The sequence below is a fragment of the Schistocerca americana genome, chromosome 5, assembly GCF_021461395.2.
Source record: "Schistocerca americana isolate TAMUIC-IGC-003095 chromosome 5, iqSchAmer2.1, whole genome shotgun sequence".
NCBI classification, from domain to species: domain Eukaryota; kingdom Metazoa; phylum Arthropoda; class Insecta; order Orthoptera; family Acrididae; genus Schistocerca; species Schistocerca americana.
In genome coordinates this window covers 263,615,695-263,638,379 of record NC_060123.1, presented here as the reverse complement: position 1 = coordinate 263,638,379, position 22,685 = coordinate 263,615,695, and positions in this window count along the sequence as shown.

Here is a 22,685-nt window from a genome sequence, read left to right as displayed (position 1 = left end):
GGCATTCTGTTAAAATAGTTTTTGTGTAACAACGCTGCCCTCTCGTTACCAACGACAGACTGCTCTGTTCGTTACTGGTCTGTCTGCTGTCCCGTTATGCGACCGCTCATTTTCTAAGCGGCGTTTTCATCTAACGAGCACACAGCAGGTACTGATACATTACGTTGTAGAGGAGGCTGAAGGATGAGTGCCTGAACACATATTTTTAAATAAGTGAAAGTAAATCGTTCATCTGTTAACTACGCTGCTAATTTCTTCCACAGCTTGCAAAAAGTAAAAAGAGATCGTTTAAACCGGCGGTGTGCGTTAAGGAGTCGGCTAACCGGCTTTGCCGATGCGAAACCTGACCGAAACGAGCCAGAATAACATATAAAGATTATAATCAGCGGCCTATGAGAGCACTCGGAACAGGTAGATAATCCGGCCATTGTGCGCTAGGGTCGGTAATTGGGCGCGCCTAGTATAAATCAGATCGTGGTTTATTGTTGCAGTAATTACCGAAGCTATTGTCCCCGCGGAGATTTATGTGCGTAGTCGCCGCCATTGTCTAGTCGTGACGTCATTGTGTCCCCGCGCAGTGTTATTACCACTGTGGGCCTGAAACGCGGTGTCTTTATTGAGGTTCTACAGCGGCGCGCTTGTTAGCAGACGCCGCGAGGCAAGTGTGGTAGCGGCGCGGCGTCAGCTGCCTCTGGTAACTGGGGACCGCAAGCAACTGGTAGCCGGCACCTAGTAGCGAGTAGCCGTTCTCTGCCTACCTGGTCGGACCTCTTCGTGAGCACTTTCGCGGAGCTCCCCCAGTTAGGGTGGAATGGCCAGCGATTGTAATTGCCCCCATAAATTATTTGCTAATGGCCGTTCCGACAGTGTGTTTAGAGCCAATATTAGTCAAATTTATTGCTGTTTATCGAAATTTTATTTTAGAACAATACGTTTCATCTGTAAATTTTATGAATGTTTAGTGAGGAAATTAATCGCCTTGCCGTTCGCAACATCTGCCATATATCACTGAATATGAGCAAATGAAATATTTCACATGACCATGCTGTAGTCGTAATACTGTTTTTAGGACTGGCATTTGTTTCATAGGTTACCGCGGTCATTACTTTTCGCTGCTTCAGAAGCTATAGGAGTTATTGTCCCAGGCTGATCGCGGAGCGATTATGATTGTGCTCTGCCTTTGTCTCTCACACTCATATACAGGGTGTCCCTAATTTCCAGTTTCAAAACGCCGTAGAAAGAGAACCACTGCCCAGAAAGACGTCAGATTACGAGCATATTATTGGCTCACTTGCGAGCACGGTGCAAAAAACCCATACAAAATGACCCACTTTCAGGAGCTACTTCGCCGGCCGGGGTGGCCGAGCGGTTCTAGGCGCTACAGTCTGGAACCGCGCGACCGCTACGGTAGCAGGTTTGAATCCTGCCTCGGGCATGGATGTATGTGATGTCCTTAGGTTAGTTAGGTTTAAGTAGTTCTAAGTTCTAGGGGACTGATGACCTCAGCAGTTAAGTCCCATAGTGCTCAGAGCCATTTGAACCATGTGAACCAGGAGCTACTTCCTGCTGACTTGCCGGTAAGAAGAATGCTAGGTCTGGAATTTCTTGCTCGCATGGAAGTGGACAATGAATGGCCATGGAACATTCTATGTACAGACGAAGCCCATTTCCGAGATATGTCAACATGCAGAACTGAAAGACATAGGCAACGGAAAATACGCGCGCACTTCAAAGAGTACCACTTAGTCCTCTTCACAGAATGAAGTGGTACTACTCTGTAAAGTTGAATGTGTGGCTCGGGTTGATGGCAACGTTTATTGTAGAGCCGTAATTTTTGGAGGAGGAGATCAGTGATAGCTGTGCCATCGCTGGTAAACTCTGTGAGAATCTTTTGCGTACCAACATCATTCCAGCCCTTCAGCAGCCTGGATGTGTGGGTAGCATCGTTTTTACGCAAGATGGTGCCCCTCTGTACATTGCACAGCCAGTGAAGCGCCTGCCGTAGACACATTTCGGAAATGCTCGGACTAACAGCAGTAGTTTTCCTGCCGCCTCGCCGCGCAGATCACCCCATCTTAACCCATGTGACTCCTGGCTGTGGGTTCATCTGAAAGACGTTGTGTTCATTGCTCCAGTTACGAACGTAGCTGAACTGAAGGCAAGCGTTCTGAACGTGACCCCCGAGACACTCTGCCCTATTGTGGAACACGCTGTTTCTCGATTTCAGCTAGTGCCTGGAAACGGTGAATAGTATATTCGACAAGTCGTGTGTCAGTCTCAGGAATTTAGAAACCGATTCATTTTGTTTTTTATGCGGCTTCTTGGCCCCAAGACAACTGAAAAATCGGTCAATTTTTTATTGCAGCTCTTGGGCTCCGGACAAAAACCGATGACATTTTGGCAGCCATCACTTGCTTTAATCATAAATATTTGTCAGAGTGATGCTAACTGTTATTATCTTTACATGTAAATGTAAATGAGCGTTTCGCGTCATTGGCCGGGAGGCCCCTTACGGGGCAGGTCCGGCCGCCTTGGTGCAGGTCTTATTACATATCGAAGCCACATTGAGCGAGCTGCATGCCGGGTGGGGATGAAATGATGATGAAGATAACACCCAGTCCCTGAACGGAGAAAATCCCCGATCCAGCCGGGAATCGAATCCGGGCCCGTCGGCAGACAATCCGTCACGCTGACCACTCAGCTATCGGGGAAGACTTATCTTTGCATAAAGAAAGTATTATCTTATAAATAACCTTCAAATCGTGAGCTACGTCCTTAGTTTTTTTTGTATATGAAATTAGTAAATTTACTCATGAACTATCGTTGCCTATGCCTGCAGTCACTTTCAGAACTCAAATTAATAATCAAATTATTTAATTTAATAAGACTGAATCTTATATTGCTGGTGTACCAATGTACCACCTCAACAAAATAAACATAGTGAATAGTTGAGGGCATATCAATGAGAATATTGGCGTTTTTAAGTTTATGAAATAATGACAAGTTTTATTAATCCTTTTACAACTAGAACGAGCTGATAAGTCTTAAACAAAAAATGACAAACACAAATCAGGAAAGGGATGGTATTTGATCAGTAAAACATACTTGGGTTGAAAGCTGTACAAATTCTCCCCTGAATTAATCCCTTTTACAACGCAATCTGACTCTGTTTACATGAATCCACTGTGAGGCCCTACTCTATTAAAACGGAATCAACTACGACCAAGTATGCCACAAACTATGGTTCGCCTGAAAACAGGGTTTTGTGAATACCATTTAACAACCCAACGCCGGTGCAGTATTTTACTCTTTCACCTTGATTCAGGCGGCAACAGCGAACAGCGAGCTGTGGACGAGGAGCGGCGGGGTGCGGCAGTTGTAATGTTCTGACGCGTCCACGAAAATTAATTACGCGGTCTGGCGTTCTGATTATCAGGACGCGGAAAACTTCCCTATCGCAGCCCTGAAATACTGGCAGAGTTCAGTGTGAGGTGCACCCTGTCGCTGGTCTGGCCAACTCATAGTCATGGCAGTGCGTCCTGGAATTGTCTATGTGTCCGGAACACGATACACGTTAGCGGGAGTTGGGTTTAATTCCATGTCCGGCGCTGCAGATTTAAGTGTTATGTGGTTTCCTGAACCCAATGAAGTAAATACTCTGATGCTTCCTTCAAAAGAACGCAGATTGTTCCCTTCGTCCTGCTTATTCAATGCTATCCCGCCCACGTCATCGATCCCATATTAAGCGCAAATCTTCCTTCCTCCTTTACTGAACCAACGATACTGCGATCGGCTTCCATTGTCAGAATCTGAGGATGAGGTAACTTCGACAGCAAATGGTAAATGAGAGAACAGAAAAGGGGTAGCCAATTTTGTTTAACGGCATCCAGGCAATATTAATTGTATGAACTGCGACGTAATGCCTTCGTCAGATCAAACTGAAATTGAGGAATCAATGTGGTGATGTGTCCGCTTACTTTCCGTAGACAGCGGTAACAATTTCTAATCACATTTTCTTGTATCCGGGAATTATTGTAATCGCCTAAAGGCTGATAATGTGAAGTATTGGGTTCACAAAGAACCACGTGGGTGGCAAGTATCACGAAGCGGCAAGAGGCGCCAGCGACGCCAACTATCTCATCATTCAGCAAGAAAAGCAGGAGAGTTTCTATGAGGTAGGATAGAGTTACTAGCAGAATATAAGATGCGCTGGGGCGTTTTGAGTCGTGCCTGGATAGCTCAAACGGCAAAACTATTATTCGAGAAAGCACAGAGGTTGTGTGTTCAAACCTTGCTTGATCTCGTCCTCCACGACGCCAAGGAGTCGCAAGCCTCGCAGATATCCGTGGCCGGAACGCAGCGAGCTAAGCAATGTGTGGCACACGAGCCAAATTACGCTATGTATTGCTCCAGTGATTAGTAAAGAAAGTTTATCTGCCGACCCGGCATTGATGCAATTGTACAACAATCTTAAGAAGGTCGGTTGGACAAGATTACAGTAGCCATTACTCCAAAACAAATGGACTGTAGTAGTAAATCTCCATGAAAGATACAAGATCCGACTACTTGGCTCGAACACGTACACCTCTAACAAACATCTCCTGCAGCTGGTTCCCGCAACCCCTGCAAGGATCTCCATTAAGACTTAACAGTGCAACAATTCAAAAAGACATAGGTAGAGAGCCACCAAAAAATCATGAAACCTCAAGTCTCCACAGAATCAAATGCAGTTACTAGGCTTAAAAAACCCTCGACAAGTTCATGTCTTCTATTAAATATCTTCAAGCCTAGCTCCACTTACATGAGGCTTCTGTCTAGCACACACATAACTGTCTGGAACTCCTCGTCCGCTCGCGGGACGATTTTTTGTAAGCTTTACGTATTGAGGGCAGAATAGCTTCTTCGATGACTAAGCGTCACTAAGCTGCGGCTTGATAAATATGAAACGCTTCTAAACACGACATCCACTTCAGACGGCCCGAGACTCGCCTGTTTCCCCCAAAAGGGCTACCGGTCGGCTCTCATATTACGTAAGCTGCAAGAAACTCTCAGAATCGTTTGAATATCACATTCTATTCTCAAATAAAACTTCAGGCGCAGACTGATTGGTTCCTAATTCAGAAGTGGGCATTGTCATTGCTCATCCCCTTTCTTCTCTGGCTCCTCGTAGTTATTTCGCAATATTACTCAAGTGATGTTGTTGAAGCAGCATCTGCTTCAATGAAGAGTCTATAACATCTAAATGGCCCTCATGAGCACCGACCACAACTCCTGTACAGTACTTCTCATGCTAATTTGAGAAAACCACCTATTAGCTGCTGGCTACAGTTAAAAGAGTTACAAGCATGAAAATCTATTCTGCAGACCTCGAACTTCTCTGAGGTCTGGTTTTGCTTTGCTGAAGCTATGGTCACATCTCAAGGTGCCACCGTCTATCGGATCAGAGTGAAATTATCGAAAAGTAACTAACACTTCGAGGTACAAATCCGGACGGATTAGTTCTCCAAACATTCATCTCTACAGGCTCGGAAATAATATGCAAAAAGGTTGACACGACGTAAACTAAATCATAGTCATTCTATTTCTGTATCGTTACTGCTGTATTACTTTCCTGTTTTGTTGATATCGATTTGGAGGGTACAAGGCTCCATTTTCAGACATAAAATACGGCAATGTACGTACAATACTTCCGAAAGTTTATCATGTGAACACCGTCCGAAGAGGTCTCAGTATGCCCAATGGTACCGGCCGACCTCTGTGTCATTCTCACCCGATAGGCGACACTGGATGGGGATATGTAGGGACATCAATCTTCCTGCCTTTGTCAGTTTCTCAATCGGATAGAACCTCAACTGGCCTCACAACGGCTGAGTGCACTCCGCTTGCCAGCAGCACTCAGCAGGTCCGGACGGTCATCCACCCAAGTGCGAGCCCAACGCGACAACGCTTAATTTCGGTGATCTGACAGGAACCGGTGTTACCTATGTGGTAAGGCCGTCTACCAAGTGCATCATGCGAACATTATAAAACTGTTCATCCACCCATCAGCAGATACGAAAATACGTCAATTGATCAAATATTCGCCTCGCAACATGTGATTTTCTTGTTGTCCTCGGCGGTGAGTGCTAGTCCGTAACGGGGATAACATCAGGGGTGGCCCAGTGAAGTGTGATAGGACCGATATAGCCTGGCAGACAGCGTGGGCAGCTATCGGCGGTTGTTTGCTGTTGATCCTGTGGTATACAGGAAGGTGTCGAAGATAAGTAACTGTAGGTGGATACAAGATGACCTAGACAGAATTTCTACTAGTTTGTGTGATGAATCACAGCTGGCTCTTAATGTAGAGAATGTAGGTTAACAGTAATTAGTAGGAAAAAAACGCGCATTGTTCGGCTATAACATTAATAGTGTTATGCTTGACACACTCACGTCGTTTAAGTATATAGGCGTACTGCTGCTAAGCGATATGAAATGGAAACGAGCATGTGGCGATTGTGGTAGGGAAGGTGAATGGTCGACTTACGTTCATTGGGAGAATTCTAGGAAAGCGCGATTCATCTGTAAAGGACACCGCATAGGAAGCTAGTGCAAATGATTCTTGATCAGACACTGAAGTAATTCAGAGGCTAACTGCTAGCTTTGTTATCGGTAGGTTCGATCAGCATGCAAATTTTATCGATATGCTTCGGGAGCTCAAGTGGAAATGCCTGGAGGTAAGAAGACATTTCGAGCAAGACTACTGAGAAAATTTGGAGAACTCGCATTTGAAGCTGGATGCAGAACGATCCAACTGCCACCGCCATGCATTACGCCTAGGGTGTCACTAAGATAAGATACGAAAAATTAGGACTCATACGGAGGCGTACAGACAGTCGTCTTTCCCTTGTTCTAGCTGTGAGTGGAACAGGAAAGTACCCGAGCGGTTCTAGGCGCTTCAGTCTCGAACCGCGCGACCGCTACGGTCGCAGGTTCGAATCCTGCCTCGGGCATGGATCTGTGTGATGTCCTTAGGTTCGTTATGTTTAAGTAGTTCTAAGATCTAGGGGACTGATGACCTCAGATGTTAAGTCCCATTGTTTTTTAACAGGAAAGGAGACGACTAGTTGTGGTAAAAGGTACCCCCTGCCACGCACCGTAGGGTGGCTTGCGGGGTATATATGTAGATGTAGATTTCCTAGCTACAATCCATTTGAAATGATCAGCTTTTTTAAAGGAATTCTCGCAATGTGGACTGGTAGAATAGCGTGAATTTTGGTCTGTGCTGCTTATTTCTTGCGCTTCAGTCTTTCATAGTCAGTCATGGAGAATTACGGCTAGAAGAAGGGGACAAGGAGCAAAATGCAGATCACAAAAATAGAAGGAATTCACTGAGTGGGCATAACCATTAGGAATCAAAAAACAAGAAACGGGCGAGTAAGTTTAGGGCGAGCTATGGTGTGACAAATACGGTAGTCAGGAGCAGTAAAGTAGCGCCATTTGGACTGAGTCAGACCGGGTCAGTGTACTGGCGCACAGCCGGTCTCGGCTGTCTGTCAGTGCGGCTGCCGGCCTGTCGCCGCTCTGGATACGTCCGCTCGCAGGTCGGCGCTGGTCCGTCGCCGCTGATGGATGGCGAGGGGGGCGCCGCGCTGACGGCGCGTCTGGGCCACCGCGCCGGCCGGCCACATGTCAATGAAGAGGCACGCCGCCCCTGTCGGCGCAATCATTCACATTTGCAAATAAGGACTGCGGCTACTTGCCTGCCGCGAACCTGCCGGTCCGTCCATCAAGCGCACAAGTGCGGCCGTAAAGGGTGCCTCACAGCCGAAGAATTATCTGCGCAACTTCAATAGCCCCTCAGCACACTGTCTTAATGGTTTTGTTGATGTCTTCGATACCTGCAGAGCCATCTTCGTCTCCCAGTAACCACTAGAACTTACAACCATTTCAACCAGCTTATCGTATTCAACCATTGGTCTCTTTCTACAATTTTCACTCCACCCCTCGCCCCCACCCCCCTCCAGTAACAAACTAACCATCCCCCATCCCTCAGTATGTGAACTACACTGAAGAGCCAAAGAAACTAGTACCTCTTAAACTTCCTGGCAGATTAAAACTGTGTGCCGGACCGAGACTTGAACTCGGGACCTTTGCCTTTCGCGGCTAAGTGCTCTACCATCTGAGCTACCCAAACACGACTCACGCCCCGTCCTCACAGCTTTACTTCTGCCAGTACCTCGTCTCCTACCTTGCCCGCGAAAGACAAAGGTACCGAGTTTGAGTCTCGGTCCGGCACAAATTTTTAATCTGCCGGGAAGTTTCAAATCAGCGTACACTCCGCTGCAGAGTGCAAATCTCATTCTGGAACTAGTACCTCTGCCTAATACCTGTAGGGCCCCCGCGAGCACACAGAAGTGCCGCAACACGACGTGGAATAGACTCGACCTATGTGTCAAGTAGTGCTGGAGGGAACTGACACCGTGAATACTGAGGGGCTGTCCATAAATCCGTGATAACACGTTGCAAGACATCCCAGATATGCCCAATAACGTTCATGTCTGGCGAGTTTGGTGCCAGTGGAACTGTTCACACTCAGAAGAGTATTTCTAGAGGTACTCTGGAGGAATTATAGAGTGTGGGGTGTCGTATTGTCCTCCTGGAATTTCCAAAGTCCGTCGGAAAGCACAATCGACACGAATTGATGCAGGAGATCAGACAGGATGCTTACATACGTATCATCTGTCAGATTGTATCTAGATTTAACTGCACACACCCCACACCATTACAGAGCCTCCACCACCTTGATCAGTATCCATACTCGTACACGTCTATCTGCTCGATACAGCTTGAAACGAGACTCGTCCGACTACGCAACATGTTTCCAGTAATCAACAGTCCAATGTTGGTGTTGACGGGCGCAGGCGAGGCGTAAAGCTTTTGGTCGTGCTGTCATCAAGGGTACGCGAGTGAGCCTCCGGCTCCGAAGGCCCTTATCGATGATGTTTCTTTGAATGGTTCGCACGCTCACACTTGTGTTGGCCCAGCACTGAAAATTGCAGCAATTCGCGGAAGGGTTGCACTTCTGTCACGGTAAACGATTCTCTTCAGTCGTCGTTATTCCCGTTCTTGCAGGATCTTTTTCTGGCCGCAGCTATGTCGGAGATTTGGTTCAAATGGTTCAAATGGCTCTGAGCCTTATGGGACTTAACTTCTGAGATCATCAGTCCCCTAGAACTTAGAACTACTTAAACCTAACTAACCTAAGGATATCACACATATCCATGCCCGAGGCAGTATTCGAACCTGCGACCGTAGCGGTCGCGCGGTTCCAGACTGTAACGCCTAGAACCGCACGGCCACTCCGGACGGCGGAGATTTGGTGCTTTACCGGATTCCTGATATTCACGGTACACTCTTGAAATGGTTGTACGGGATAAATCCCCTCTTCATCGCTACCTCGGCGATGGTGTGTCCTTTCGCTCGTGCGCCGACTGTAGCACAACGTTCAGACTCACTTAAATCTTGATAACCTGCCATTGTAACAGCAGTAGCCGATCCAACAACTGCGCCAGACACTTGCTATCTTATATAGGTGTTGTTGACGGCATCGCTGTATTCTGACTGTGTACATCTCTCTGTATTTGAATATGCATGCTTATGCCAATTTCTTTGGCGCTTCCGTGTACCTACCGATCGCTTCCATTCTTTTCTTGTCTGAACTGTTTATCGCCCACGTTTCACTTCTGTACAAGCTACACTCCAAATACCTTCAGAAAACGCTTGTAACATTTCAATTTATACTTTGTGTTAACAAATCTTTCTTTTCCAACAATGCTTTTCGTGCTATTGCCAATATCAATTTTGTATTCTCTCCACTTCGGTCACTGGCAATTTTTCCTGCCTAAGTAACTAAATTCATCTACCTCTTTCAGCTTCTGATTTGCTAACCTGATTTTCAGCGCGTCACTGATTTAATTCGTCTCCATTCCATTACCCGTGATTTACTTTTATCAATATTCACGTTATAAACTCCTTTCTAGATGCTGTCGGGTCAGTTCAACCGATCCTTGAAATCATTTACTGTCTCTGGCAAAAAATTCAGTTCCCTTCACTAATTTCTCACTATTTTCCTTCTCTCTTTGATCAGTGCAGAAAATCTAAGACTGGCTAAAACCCTGTTTCACTTTCTTTTTTGCTGCTGCTACGTCGTTCAAGTCTTTTAATTTCAATGTGATTTCTGTTCAAGTTGCAGGTACCGTTTCGTTCCCTGTATTTTATTTCTGCTTCCTTCAGAATTTTAAATGACTTTTCATCACTGAGTAGTTATTCTATTACATCGTTGATCCTTACACATCAGGGCTAGAGAACAATATATTACTTTTACTGCATATATGCTGCCAACTGCCTACCGCAGTGGTAACTGGTAACACCAGTTCCCGTCAGATCACCGAAGTTAAGCGCTGTCGGGCTGGGCTCGCACTTGGATGGGTAACCATCCGGCCTGCCGAGCGCTATTGGCATGTGGAGTACACTCAGCCCTTGTAAGGCAAACTGAGGAGCTACCTGATTGAGAAGTAGCGGCTCCGGTCCCGTAATAATTGATAAGCGGCCGGGAGAGCGGTGTGCTGACATCAAGCCCCTCCATATCCGCATCCAATGACGCCTGTGGGCTGAGGATGACACAGCGGCCGGTCGGTACCGTTGGGCCTTCCAAGACCTGTTCGGACGGAGTTAACATATATGTTATTTTCTGACGACTAATGAAGCCTACATTAAACAGTAGGCCACTGGCGACTTCACAGTTATTCTGAATAATTTCAATAACTTACGTAATAAAATATCTTTCATTGTGGGATACGAGGCTACCCACCTCGAACTAAGGCTGATACACTGTTCTCGGAAAGAAAACAACGAGCAATACCACTGTAAACTTACCGTCACGCTATGCCTATTGCCACAAATATGCTGCATAGTCAGTGGTGCGTAGAGCGTACTCATTGCCACTGAACAGTCTGCAGAATGAAGCAAACGCCGTAAACGACCTTCGAGAGCTAATTACTTACCCTCAATTTTGTATATAGGATGCAAAAGGAAATAAAGTCACATACGACTAATTCAGAAAAAGAAGTATTGTACGAACTTATACCGCTATAGGCAGCATTCCATCCAAAGATAACATCTCACAGGATATAGTAAATCCTGGTTACACAAAACAAGAATAGCTTTGCATGTTGTTACTGTGGTGCTCGTTTCGAAGGCTGAACTGATATAGGTCCCCACGCTCTTCTGCCCCCTGCAGGCCAGTACATCTCCGCATAACTACTGCAGCCTACACCCATTTAAAACTGCTTCGGCTTGGACTCACTCTACACTTATTTCTGCTACCCTCCTCCCTTCCCCTCCCCCGAAATGGCTGTTAATACCTCAAGATATTTCCTTTCAACCATTCCCTCATTTCAGTGAAGTTTTGCCATTAATCTATTTCGTCACAAGTGACATTCAGTACCTCGTCGTTAAATATCCAGTCTTCCCATCCAGTCTTCAGTAATATTGTGTGGTACCACATGTCAAAAGTTACTATTCTCTTCTTGCTCTACAACTAATAAATCACAAGTCAGTGTATAACTCTAGCTATCCACAAGGCCAAAATTTATAAACACATAAAACATGTTTCCAGTCATACAAAGGACAAACTGGCAAGAAACTCGCAATAGCCTCACACATGTATAATTTAGGCCACATTTTGTAAAGATGATTTCAGTAATATTCTGTGAAGCAGTGAAGCAGTTGCAGAAAGATTTATTGGTAAAATAATGCATAAGAAAGAGTGACAGATTCGTAATTCACCCGAGATGAAAACGTAAGCTCCTAAAAAGAATTTTAAGTAATAGAACTGACTTAACAGTAATGTCTACGTACTTGCAACCAGCGACGATAAAATTTACATCCTGCTGGATATAGCTGTGAACAACTTCAAGGTAGCCTAAACCACTGTGTTCGGAGACGTTATTCAATGGTTTTGACGCAGAAGCCAAGAGAATGAGAGAATAGTTATCAGAAAGGAGAGGGCTGAGGACAGACACAATGAATTTAGGGTCATACGTGTTTACGACGAATAGCAGCTACGATTAGAACAGTTACACGAACGAAATGGTCTACGTCTTAACGACAGACATTAGTAAATTTAGGTATCTACTAACAGTAAACCGATTTCGTTGTAGCACGGCTCACCATCTTGTTCGAGCTACTTTTTGTTTAGAAACCAAATCAGTTTGAAAGAACTTGTTCAGGGAAGTAAATAGCGTCCGCCTAGAGCTCAATAACAGCGATGTGACATACCTTGAGAAATAAAGAAAGCATTGTAAGAAATACGGTCAATTGTATCTGAACTGGAAATAAGTGTGACTAGTCGGATAAAACTATTATGAGTGGGTAGTAAGTTTCAGTAATCTTGTAAAATTACATTACAAATCTAGCACCACAGGAAAAGTGCTTGACGAAGGAGAATATTGCTAAGGACAACAAAGACTGACTGTAAAAAGTGATGGATCAACTGACAAAAAGAACCACACTAAACAAAGAAAAGAAATACTATTGAAGTAACAAAAATACCGCAAGGAAAAAAGATTGCATAAAACAATCCGTATACTGTAGGTTACGGGCATGAAGTATTACAGCTCGTGACTGCCACAGAATCTTTGGCATCTAAACGTACACAACGCACTTTTGTGCAAGTTAATGTTTTGAAAATCTCCTTCAGGAAGATGAGCTCAAGTTTCATGAGAAATGAGCAATTCTCGTTGGCGTAATGCAGCTGGCTGGATCAATATATTTCAATTAGCTTGGTGAAAGAAGCTTTAGATATAACTCTGCACCATTCCTCGATGTGGTGTATTCCTAAGTTATTATGACCACTTCATAAAAGAAGGCTGCTGCCTGTATGTTACATGTTAATGGCTGCTCATTTCTGGACCTCTAATATTCAGAATGTTTTGTAAGATTAATGCAACTGTTTGTACACAAAAATAAAGAAGTGTACAACAGAAATAATTTCGAATACCACGAGCATAATTGCCACATTTTTTCGTGATAGTGACGCTATTATCAACGACAGTATATTTTTAGATCAAGTTGGTTTTTATTACTCTTTATGCTACTCATTAATGAGTTTCCTTCGAAATTAAAGCACTTTATTCGCAGTTGAGATACAGTTCGCCCACCTATATTTAAGATTTCCATGGTTTCCTTAGATCACTCGAGACGAACGAAATGTCCACAGATAGTGCGTTATTCCTTTGTTAAATCTCAACTTGCGTTCTGCCTCTAATGCCACCGTTGTGGATGTAATGTTGAACCTGAATACTCCTGTCTTTCTTCCTAAATATCTTACGAATCTCCAAGATTTCCAAATATATCAAAACATCTCCACCTGGCACCAGTGTGTAATATAATTTAAAGCGTCTCTAAGACACCACAACAGAAGAATAGACATGTACGTTCCCGCGCATGTGTGTGATATTCTGATTGGTCGTGTCAAGGTTTGATAGGACGTGTTGCAGTTTAGTGACCTGCACGAGAGTTTCAAGCCATACGCGGACAGGACAGCGAATGGGATCCGGTTCTCAGGGACGATTAAAAGTTATAGTTATAGTTACAGTGAAGATAATGTCTGCGTTTATTGAAGATTCGGGCTGCGATGGGATCCTCCAGGATGGATGTACTTACAACGTGCCAGGAGGGGTGGGTGGACAAAAGGTGAAAGATTTTCGAAAGAATCGATGTAATTTCAGGGGCGAATCCTGAAAAGTAGAAAGGTGGGGAGATATGAGTTACAAGAGAAACTGGCAGGAACAAGTCATAAGAGTGCCCTGGATCACAATTCAGACACAAGTCAGAAGGGGCATAAACCAGCTGCACTGGGGTAGAGACAAAATCCAATAGAGAGGGAGAGAGTAAGAAAGAGAGAGAGAGAGAGAGAGAGAGAGAGAGAGAGAGAGAAATTCACGAGCCCCTCTCTGCAGGCAGAGGCGGGAGTCACTCACGTGGCCTCTCTCCCGCACCCCCTGATCGATTGCTAAAAAATGCTTGGCTCTGTCTGCTCATAGATTTGCTACGTAGAGGTCCGTAAACGTACAGTGGCAAGTTTATTTGATTAGAAAAACTGAGTATGGAAAATATCATCTTATGGAGAAACGACATTAGAATAAAAGCTATTGATTTGTGGCTGTCCGCGTTGTGACTGACTAGCTGTAGCTTTACATTAGTTAGGTGTGCGTGTTGTGTAATAAGTGACAGATTAGGCTAGGCTTAGTGAATTACATTTGCTTCCATGCCGTTGTTTTGCGAATTGTGAGCAAGGTACGGTTCTTCTTCGAACTGTTTTTCTGTTTTGCTTAATGGAGATTGTTGGTGAAATTTTCGAGAAACCAACTGGAGCCGAGTGTGGACTGTTACCCCCAGTCCTGAGATCGAATTTCGGAACTTTCCGACTGCCGTTAGATAGTTTTAATCACTTGTTTTGGAGTTCTGTCAAATTTAAACCTAGCTTCTGGGTCAGAACAAGGCTGATGGCCTTTATTAAAAATTTTATGCGAGTGTAGCTGAGCGTTAAACTGATCCGGATACGCAAATAAACGCTTCCAGTTCTAACGTGCAGTTGGCCTACGCTAAGAGCCCGTGGATTCTGTCCACGGTCGCAAGGAAGGCTTTGGCACTATGCCACGACCGCTTCGAGAATGAGGCAAAGGAAAATTTCTTCATGGCTGTAGAAAAAAACAGAACTTCGGACGAAACCATTAACCTGTTCTTGCTAATCGGACAATACTTTTACACTGTCTAGCAATACTAATCTGGTCACCTGTCAAGAGCCTAAATAACCACCTTTTGCAGAGCGGACGTGCAGGAAGAGAGGCAGTGAGGTCCTGGAAGATACCGACAGGATGTGGAGCCACGGCCAGCTGCGCTAGGTTTCACGGTTGAGAATCCATGGTACGAACAGCCCGATCGAGGTGGTCCCACAGATTCTCGACTGCGTTTAAATCCAAGGGGTTTGGTGGCCGGAGAACTCATCCTGGAGCTCAAAAAGGATTCAAAAAGGATTTGAACAGCACACGCACATTGTGAGTTGTGTGACACGTTGCATTGTCCTGCTGGTAGATACCATCTTGCCTAGGAAAAGGCAAACGCATGCAGGAGTGGACATGGAGTCCATGGACGGATACGTACTTGTTATAACACTCCAAAATATAGAGCCCCTAATGACATCCCTTTTGACTACAAAAGATATAAAAATTAGTTATCCTGACCTTGACGTACTGGCAACAAAATATTAACACCATTGGAAGTTTGACCAACAGAAATACTAGGGAACTAACAACAGTTATTCCACGGAAAGCAGTAAATGAAAGACTATCAGATGATCACTTAATCTACGAAGCATGAAACTCTAAATAAAGAATTCAAAATACATGCTTTACAAATGTTAAAACCTAGACGAGTTATCAGAGATAACATTTATCCGAGAAAAGAGTTGTAGCCGCATCGAGCTGTAAGTTCGCTGCGACTACGATAAAAAAACTTCAATGGAGATGTTAATTCGCTCTCTTGTAGACGTCGCGATAGAAGCACACTTATTGACCGATACTAGATTGTTTCAGACAGATCTGGAATTTTAAAGTTTTTCAAGTATGGTCTTGACGTATTAGTCAAAGTTCTGAAGAAAGGTGATAGAACATTTACCGTTTAGCCAGACAACGGAACAGATATATTACGCGAAGCAAAAGTAACTCGTGTGATACTAAATCAATTTTGGGACTTAGTCATCTTGATCTGTGATCATCACGAACATTAAAGGACACAGAAATATACCAAACGCCGATCTAAACTCTACAAATAGACTTGAGTAGGAAACATATACACACAATCATGAAGAATTCACAGGTACGCCGTGTTGTCGGAAGCTGTAGTCAATGTTAGAATTGCTGATGTAAATCGTAGCTTCAATTCCTTGTGTGGCAGATCAGTGTGCTTTCTAGCGCAGTGGTTAGATAATTCAGAAGTTCAATAAAGTCAGTTATAACTTTAATACTTCGTGTCGTCTACATCATTTAATTGAATTTTATTGGGTAAATGTGAAATAATTATTTTCTTGATAGAAGGCCGAAGCTAAAGGTGACTGAGTGACATTATTAACAGGGAACAGTAACTGAACATTTTATTTCGACGCTTTCTGTACATTATTTAGAGAATACATTATCTCTGGATTTACGACGTAGGAGTTGTTGAATTAGCACCGTAGCGACGCATTAACGACCCTAGAATACTTCACAAATCAACATCCCCGCAAGACTATAATGTGGCATCGGCTTGAATGGTGGAACTTTTAATTGGAGATATCACATTATCTACGTATGAACGTTCATTTACAAACCGGACATAAAAACTACTGTTATCAAGTTTCGCGTAATCTTATAAGCCCGTCGCGAACACGCGAAGGATATTTGGTTTATTGTTTCACGCAAAGGGAGTTGTTGCGGTACCGAGTGGTGCAGTCGCCGTGTGTAGCAGTAAAGAAGACAGACATCCTTCGAACACCATTGCTTCAGTTATAAGCAGTTATATGCGGGGATATATGTTAAAAGGGAGATAGTATCTGAAACTACCCAAACAAAGCGAGTAGTTTGTTTTCACAGATACAGATCTGAGTTGTCGCGATCGACGGACGCCGACCTGTATTATCCAGAGTTCAACATCCATTTCCATCGAGCCGACACACACACACACAAACACACACACACACACACACACACACACACACACACACACACCACATTGTGTTGAACCATTGTGCCTTCCATAATGACGAGATCACCCAGGGAATGCCACGAAAACATTCGTCAGACCATGCCACACCGTTCTCCAGCCTGGAGATTTTCTTTCAGACGTTCAACGCGGTACACGCCAATGACTATCTGACCGATGGAGCATAAAACATGATTCATCTGAAATGACCACCTGTCGCCATTCAGTGGACGACCAGTTGGGACTGGCGTGGAAATTCCAGCCTTCATCACTGATGAACGGCAGTCAGAAAAGGTGCATGAACCAGGTGCTCTTGCGGAGTCCCACACCCAGCAGCGTTCGCTGAACGATCATTGCTAAGACATTGTTGATAACCCGTTGGTTCACCTGGGCCATCAGCTGCTCAGTAATTTCACATCTATTTGTCGGCACATGTCTACGCAGCCCTCGTTCACCCCTGTCACCTATGGGCCGTGCCGCACAGTAGTTGCCTCGGTACCAGTTCTGTATAGCACCATTTTGCCGTGTACATTTTGCTTTAACCACGGCGGCACCCGAACAGTTTACAGACTTAGCCGTTTCGGAAGTGCTTCCACCCTTGCCCCGAAAGCCAATGATCATGCCGTTTTGGATGTCAGATAAATTGCTCCCTTTCCGTATTAAGACAACGACTGCACTTTTTCCCGCATCCCCCGACACGCTTTATATACCGTCCACCGCTAGTGATTCTACTTGCCTTCTGTTGTGTACAAGTCCGCGCTCCGCTAAGCACAACAGCGCAGGCGCAGCGCTCGTCCGTCTCCGCACTACGAGATGGTGCTGCCTTAGAGACGGACCAAATTCTGCTTCCGCCGATCCGCGTATTAATATGTAACGCAGCCAATGAGATTGCTGCTAACGTAGAACCTTTTCTCCTCGTGGATCACACTCGCGCAGTGATACATGAACGTGCGAGGTATTATAATGAGTGTACAGACCTCTGATTAGTTAGTCCGCATTTGTCTGCACTAGTCTGTACCAGTCTGCATTAGTTTGTACCAGTCTATAGTCAAGTTTCAGTCTGCACCTAATAAGATTATCATATTCCTGTACATAGCCCTGAGGAGAAATGTATAGACACTTTGTCAAGTATCAGAGGTATGTGAGAATAAGATTAATGTAACTAGACCAAAGGAACTTGAGACTGTCAATTGTAAACAGCATCCAGAATCAAGTTATGTAATGTCTATGCTTTTTTATTATTTTAATAAATGTGTGTGAAAATTAATCAAGTTCTGTTTAAAGTTGGTCACTGTCAATCTGCTTCTCTAAGCGTGCAAGTGGCATTTCTATCGTCTGACCTAACGGCAGAAGATAAACACGCCACGACAAGCCCACGAGGCATATTGCTGACACTCGCCTACTTCGTTAGAGCGACAAGTCAAATAATCTGATGGTGTGTGTACGGAAGGTGTTACACTACGCACACCACACCTTCTTTGAGTGATTATTGCACATTGATGTCGAACATAAGCGGCGGTTACATTAATGTGAATGGACGGTGTAATTTGATCTCTGAAAACAAATTAGGAGGAGAACCGTCAAGCAAAATCGGATTCCTTTAACAGAAACAATTTTTGACCATGTTTAAGAATTTCATATTATGGCGGCTTTCTAAAGATTAGGAAATGTATTCATTAGGCGGCATCTGTGTAAGAAAAGCCTGTTTCTGCAGTCACCTGTAACAGGCCGTTTTGTCAATGACAGATGCCATCTACAGTCACACTTGGAGCATATCCAGAGATAAGATACGCTCCAAGATCTTGTGAGTTTGCAATTCACAGACAGAAGAAAGACAAGGATTTATTAGACTGATTGTGACATGAAATTCTAATATACTGATACACTGGAAATCCGTAGTATTAAGAAATACCCAGTACTAGTATACTAAGTTATTATTTGATACCTTTTTTAATTTTAATCCGTGAATTTATGTGTGTCTAAACATTTTGGCAGAGGAAAGAAAAGTTACTAAAGTGATCACCATGTACTGTAAGCTCTGGTTACCGAATTTCGAACGGAGAACCACCATAGTTCATTGATAATATTTTCATCAATAACGCAGTCACCTGTTTCATTTAAAACTGTCTACTCGTCCATTTATCGCGCGCGGACACTTTACAGGGAACCGTTTTACTGCGTGAAGCGGAACAGAGTAGGGCAACTTAAATGTAAGTACACCATCTGTCGGTGCAATGGCTTCCCCAGAGAGAACGTTTTCTGGTATCCCCTGAGAAGACTGGTACCGAAATACAGTACTCCTTCCGTGTGCTAAACATTCCCTGTGTTTATACGCTCTGACCTCAGTGCCCAAGCCACGTTGAGGTCCAGCTGCAAAACAGGCAACTTGTGGCTCTATGCTAGCAAATGAGGCGATCAGACGATGCGAAACACGTTCTGAATGGAGTTAAACGTCCTGTAGTCAACAAGTCAGGTAGTTACCTATCGAAGCACATTTCTGTCATCTCCATGCAGTCATCGTTCACTTGCTCTCCCGTAACACAAAGAGCCCTTAAGTGAATTCATTTTACTTCGAATTCCAATATTATGATATTTGTAATCTAATCATCATTTGGCAGTCTAGATTTTGTGTTTGTAGTGAGTATTCCTGATCATTATTTGGAAACTGATGGTTATGGACTCCAGGTATTTCAGAAGTGAAATAAAATGAAACTGTGTGGTTCCAGAGACCTTTTAAAGTGAGAAATTTAAAATTTTCCCCGAATTAAATGTTCGAAGAGATTCAGGATTGTAGCGGGTCGTCGTAAACTTCACTCAACGATACTTCTACTGGACATCCATCGTGGCTCACCTCGAGATGACTGGCAGGTATCCAGTTGAAATATCGCGGAGTGAAGTTTACGATGACCGGCTGCAATCCCGAAATCTCTTCGAACATTTTCAGGTCTTAACAATTGTAGTGTATAAACGCATACTGGAGCAACAAGTGAAAATTGCACCAAGGCTGGGATTCGAACACGGGTCTCCTGCTCACTACACGGACGTACAACCACTTCGCCACCCTGACATTTGCACTTTACGCTGAGGCGCTATTCCAACGCAGCTGGAGAGCCTCTGCAATGCTGTTTAAGTTTAAGGATAAAACCATTTGAGTAAAGCAACTATTCCTGGTTCAAATAACTTATGGGTTTGCTACCTAGTAACATCGTCGAACACTGCCGATATTTCGACAGGAGCACACCCAGCCATTCTCAAGGCACAAATGCAAGGAGAAAGAAATGTGCAAGGAAATTTAATACCTCGGTTCACAGAGGAGAAACAAGGAAGATACCACACACAGAGCAAGTGTCAACACAAACAAAGATAACCAACATCAGAAATATCGATAGTTACTATTAGTCAACAGATGAGGTAGCACTAATTCTGGCCCTCTGTTTTCTGAAGAGAGACAGAGCCGGATCCAAGCAGCATTTAAACAAAATCCACCATCTCTGTTAATAAGGTTGCTTAATAGTTTGATTTCAACAGCTTCCTTAATAACACCATCCCAATAGCTGGACGTGCAAGCCAGAATCTCCGTGTTGTTGCATTCCATAGGATGACCTGTCATGTCGACACTGACCCACAATATTCTAGCGCAACGCAATATGACTGCTCAAAAAAAATTACAATCTGACTTCAAATAATTAATTAAAAAGAATGGCCGTGACTAAAAAGAAATCTTAACAATAAGCTATACATTTCATTAAGCACTTACCTTACAAAAATCTTCATTACGCGAATTACTGCAATACAGTGAGCGTCAATACTGCCAGCTAAATAAAAGATTCTAACTACTAAAGCCACTAACTACTAATAGACGTGTGGTTAGCAAAGGAAAAATTTTGTTGCAAACCAAATAATGTATTTTTTTACCTTAATAATATGACACCCAGTTCAAACACAAATCTAAATCGTCATCGACATCCAGTACAAAGATATACAGGGTGGGTCACGTAACGGTACCGCTGGATATATTTCGTAAATCACATCAAATACTGACGAACCGATTTCACAGACCGACCGTGAGGAGAGGGGCTAGTGTAATTGTTTAATACAAACCATACAAAAATGCACGGAAGTATGTTTTTTAACACAAACCTACGTTTTTTTTAATGGAACCACGTTAGTTTTGTTAGCACATCTGAACATATAAACAAATACGTAATCAGTGCCGTTTGTTGCATTGTAAAATGTTAATTACATCCGGAGATATTGTAACCTAAAGTTGACGCTTGAAACCTCCAACGTTCAGTTGCGTGTTGTAACAAACACGGGCCACGGTCGGCGAGCAGCATCTGCGGGGACATGTTTACGATGACGACCGTGTTTACGAGTGTGGCTGTAGTGCACTGTTGTGGTTTGGTCTAGCTGTCGCAGTGTCCGCATGTAGCGCTTTCTGCTATTGTTGTTCTGCATTCGTCTCCGCACGCAGACCAACTGTAGTACACCGTGTTACCAGACGTCTGTGATAGTGTAGTGCTGAAGGAACTGTGAGCATGGTGTATTCGAACTCTGAAAAGGCGGAGATGATACTCATCTATGGCGAGTGTCGACGAAATGCAGCTGAAGCCTGCAGGGTGTATGCAGAACGGTACCCGGACAGAGAGCATCCAACGTGCCGCACATTGCAAAACATCTACCGCCAACTGTATGCAACAGGTATGGTCGTAGCACGCAAACTGGAACGTAACATGCCCGTCACAGGAGAAGCGGGTGCAGTTGGTATGTTAGCTGCTGTTGCCATGAACCCACACATGAGTACACGGGACACTGCGAGAGCCGGTGGACTGAGTCAAAGTAGTGTCATGCGCATACTGCATCGTCACCGCATTCACCCGTTTCATGTGTCGCTACATCAGCAATTACATGGTGATGACTTTAATCATCGAGTGCAATTCTGTCAATGGGCATTAACAGAGAATTCGTTGCAGTTCTACCTGTTTACCGATGAAGCGGGTTTCACAAACCACGGGGCAGTGAATCTACGGAACGTGCATTACTGGTCCGTGGACAATCCTCGCTGGCTCAGACAGGTAGAACGACAGCGACTGTGGACTGTAAATGTATGGTGCGGAATCATTGGCGACCACCTCATTGCTCCTCACTTCATTGCAGGGGCCCAAACATCTGCAACATACATCGCGTTTCTACAGAATGATCTGCCAACGTTGCTCGAAAATGTCCCACTGGAAATGCGTCGACGTATGTGGTATCAGCATGATGGTGCAACTGCACATTCCGCAATTAACACTAGGCTGACCCTTGACAGGATGTTCGACGGGCGTTTCATAGGACGTGGAGGACGCATAAATTGGCCAGCCCGTTCTCCTGATCTTACACCTCTGGACTTCTTTCTGTGGGGTACGTTAAAGGAGAATGTGTACCGTGATGTGCCTACAACCCCAGAGGATATGAAACAACATATTGTGGCAGCCTGCGGCGACATTACACCAGATGTACTGCGGCGTGTACGACATTCATTATCCCAGAGATTGCAATTGTGTGCAGCAAATGATGTCCACCACATTGAACATCTATTGGCCTGACATGTCGGGACACACTCTATTCCACTCCGTAATTGAAAACAGAAACCACATGTGTACGTGTACCTCAACCCTCATGGTGATGTACATGTGCGTCAGTGAAAAAGACCAATAAAAAGGTGTTAGCATGTGGACTTAATGTGCTGTTCCAGTCTCTTCTGTACCTAAGGTCCATCACCGTTCCCTTTGGATCCCTACGTAATTCGGTGCTCTCCGATACACACGATCGAACAGCGGAGGAGTGGTACTCAAGCGTCAACTTTAGGTTACAATATCTCCGGATGTAATTAATATTTTACAATGCAACAAACGGAACTTATT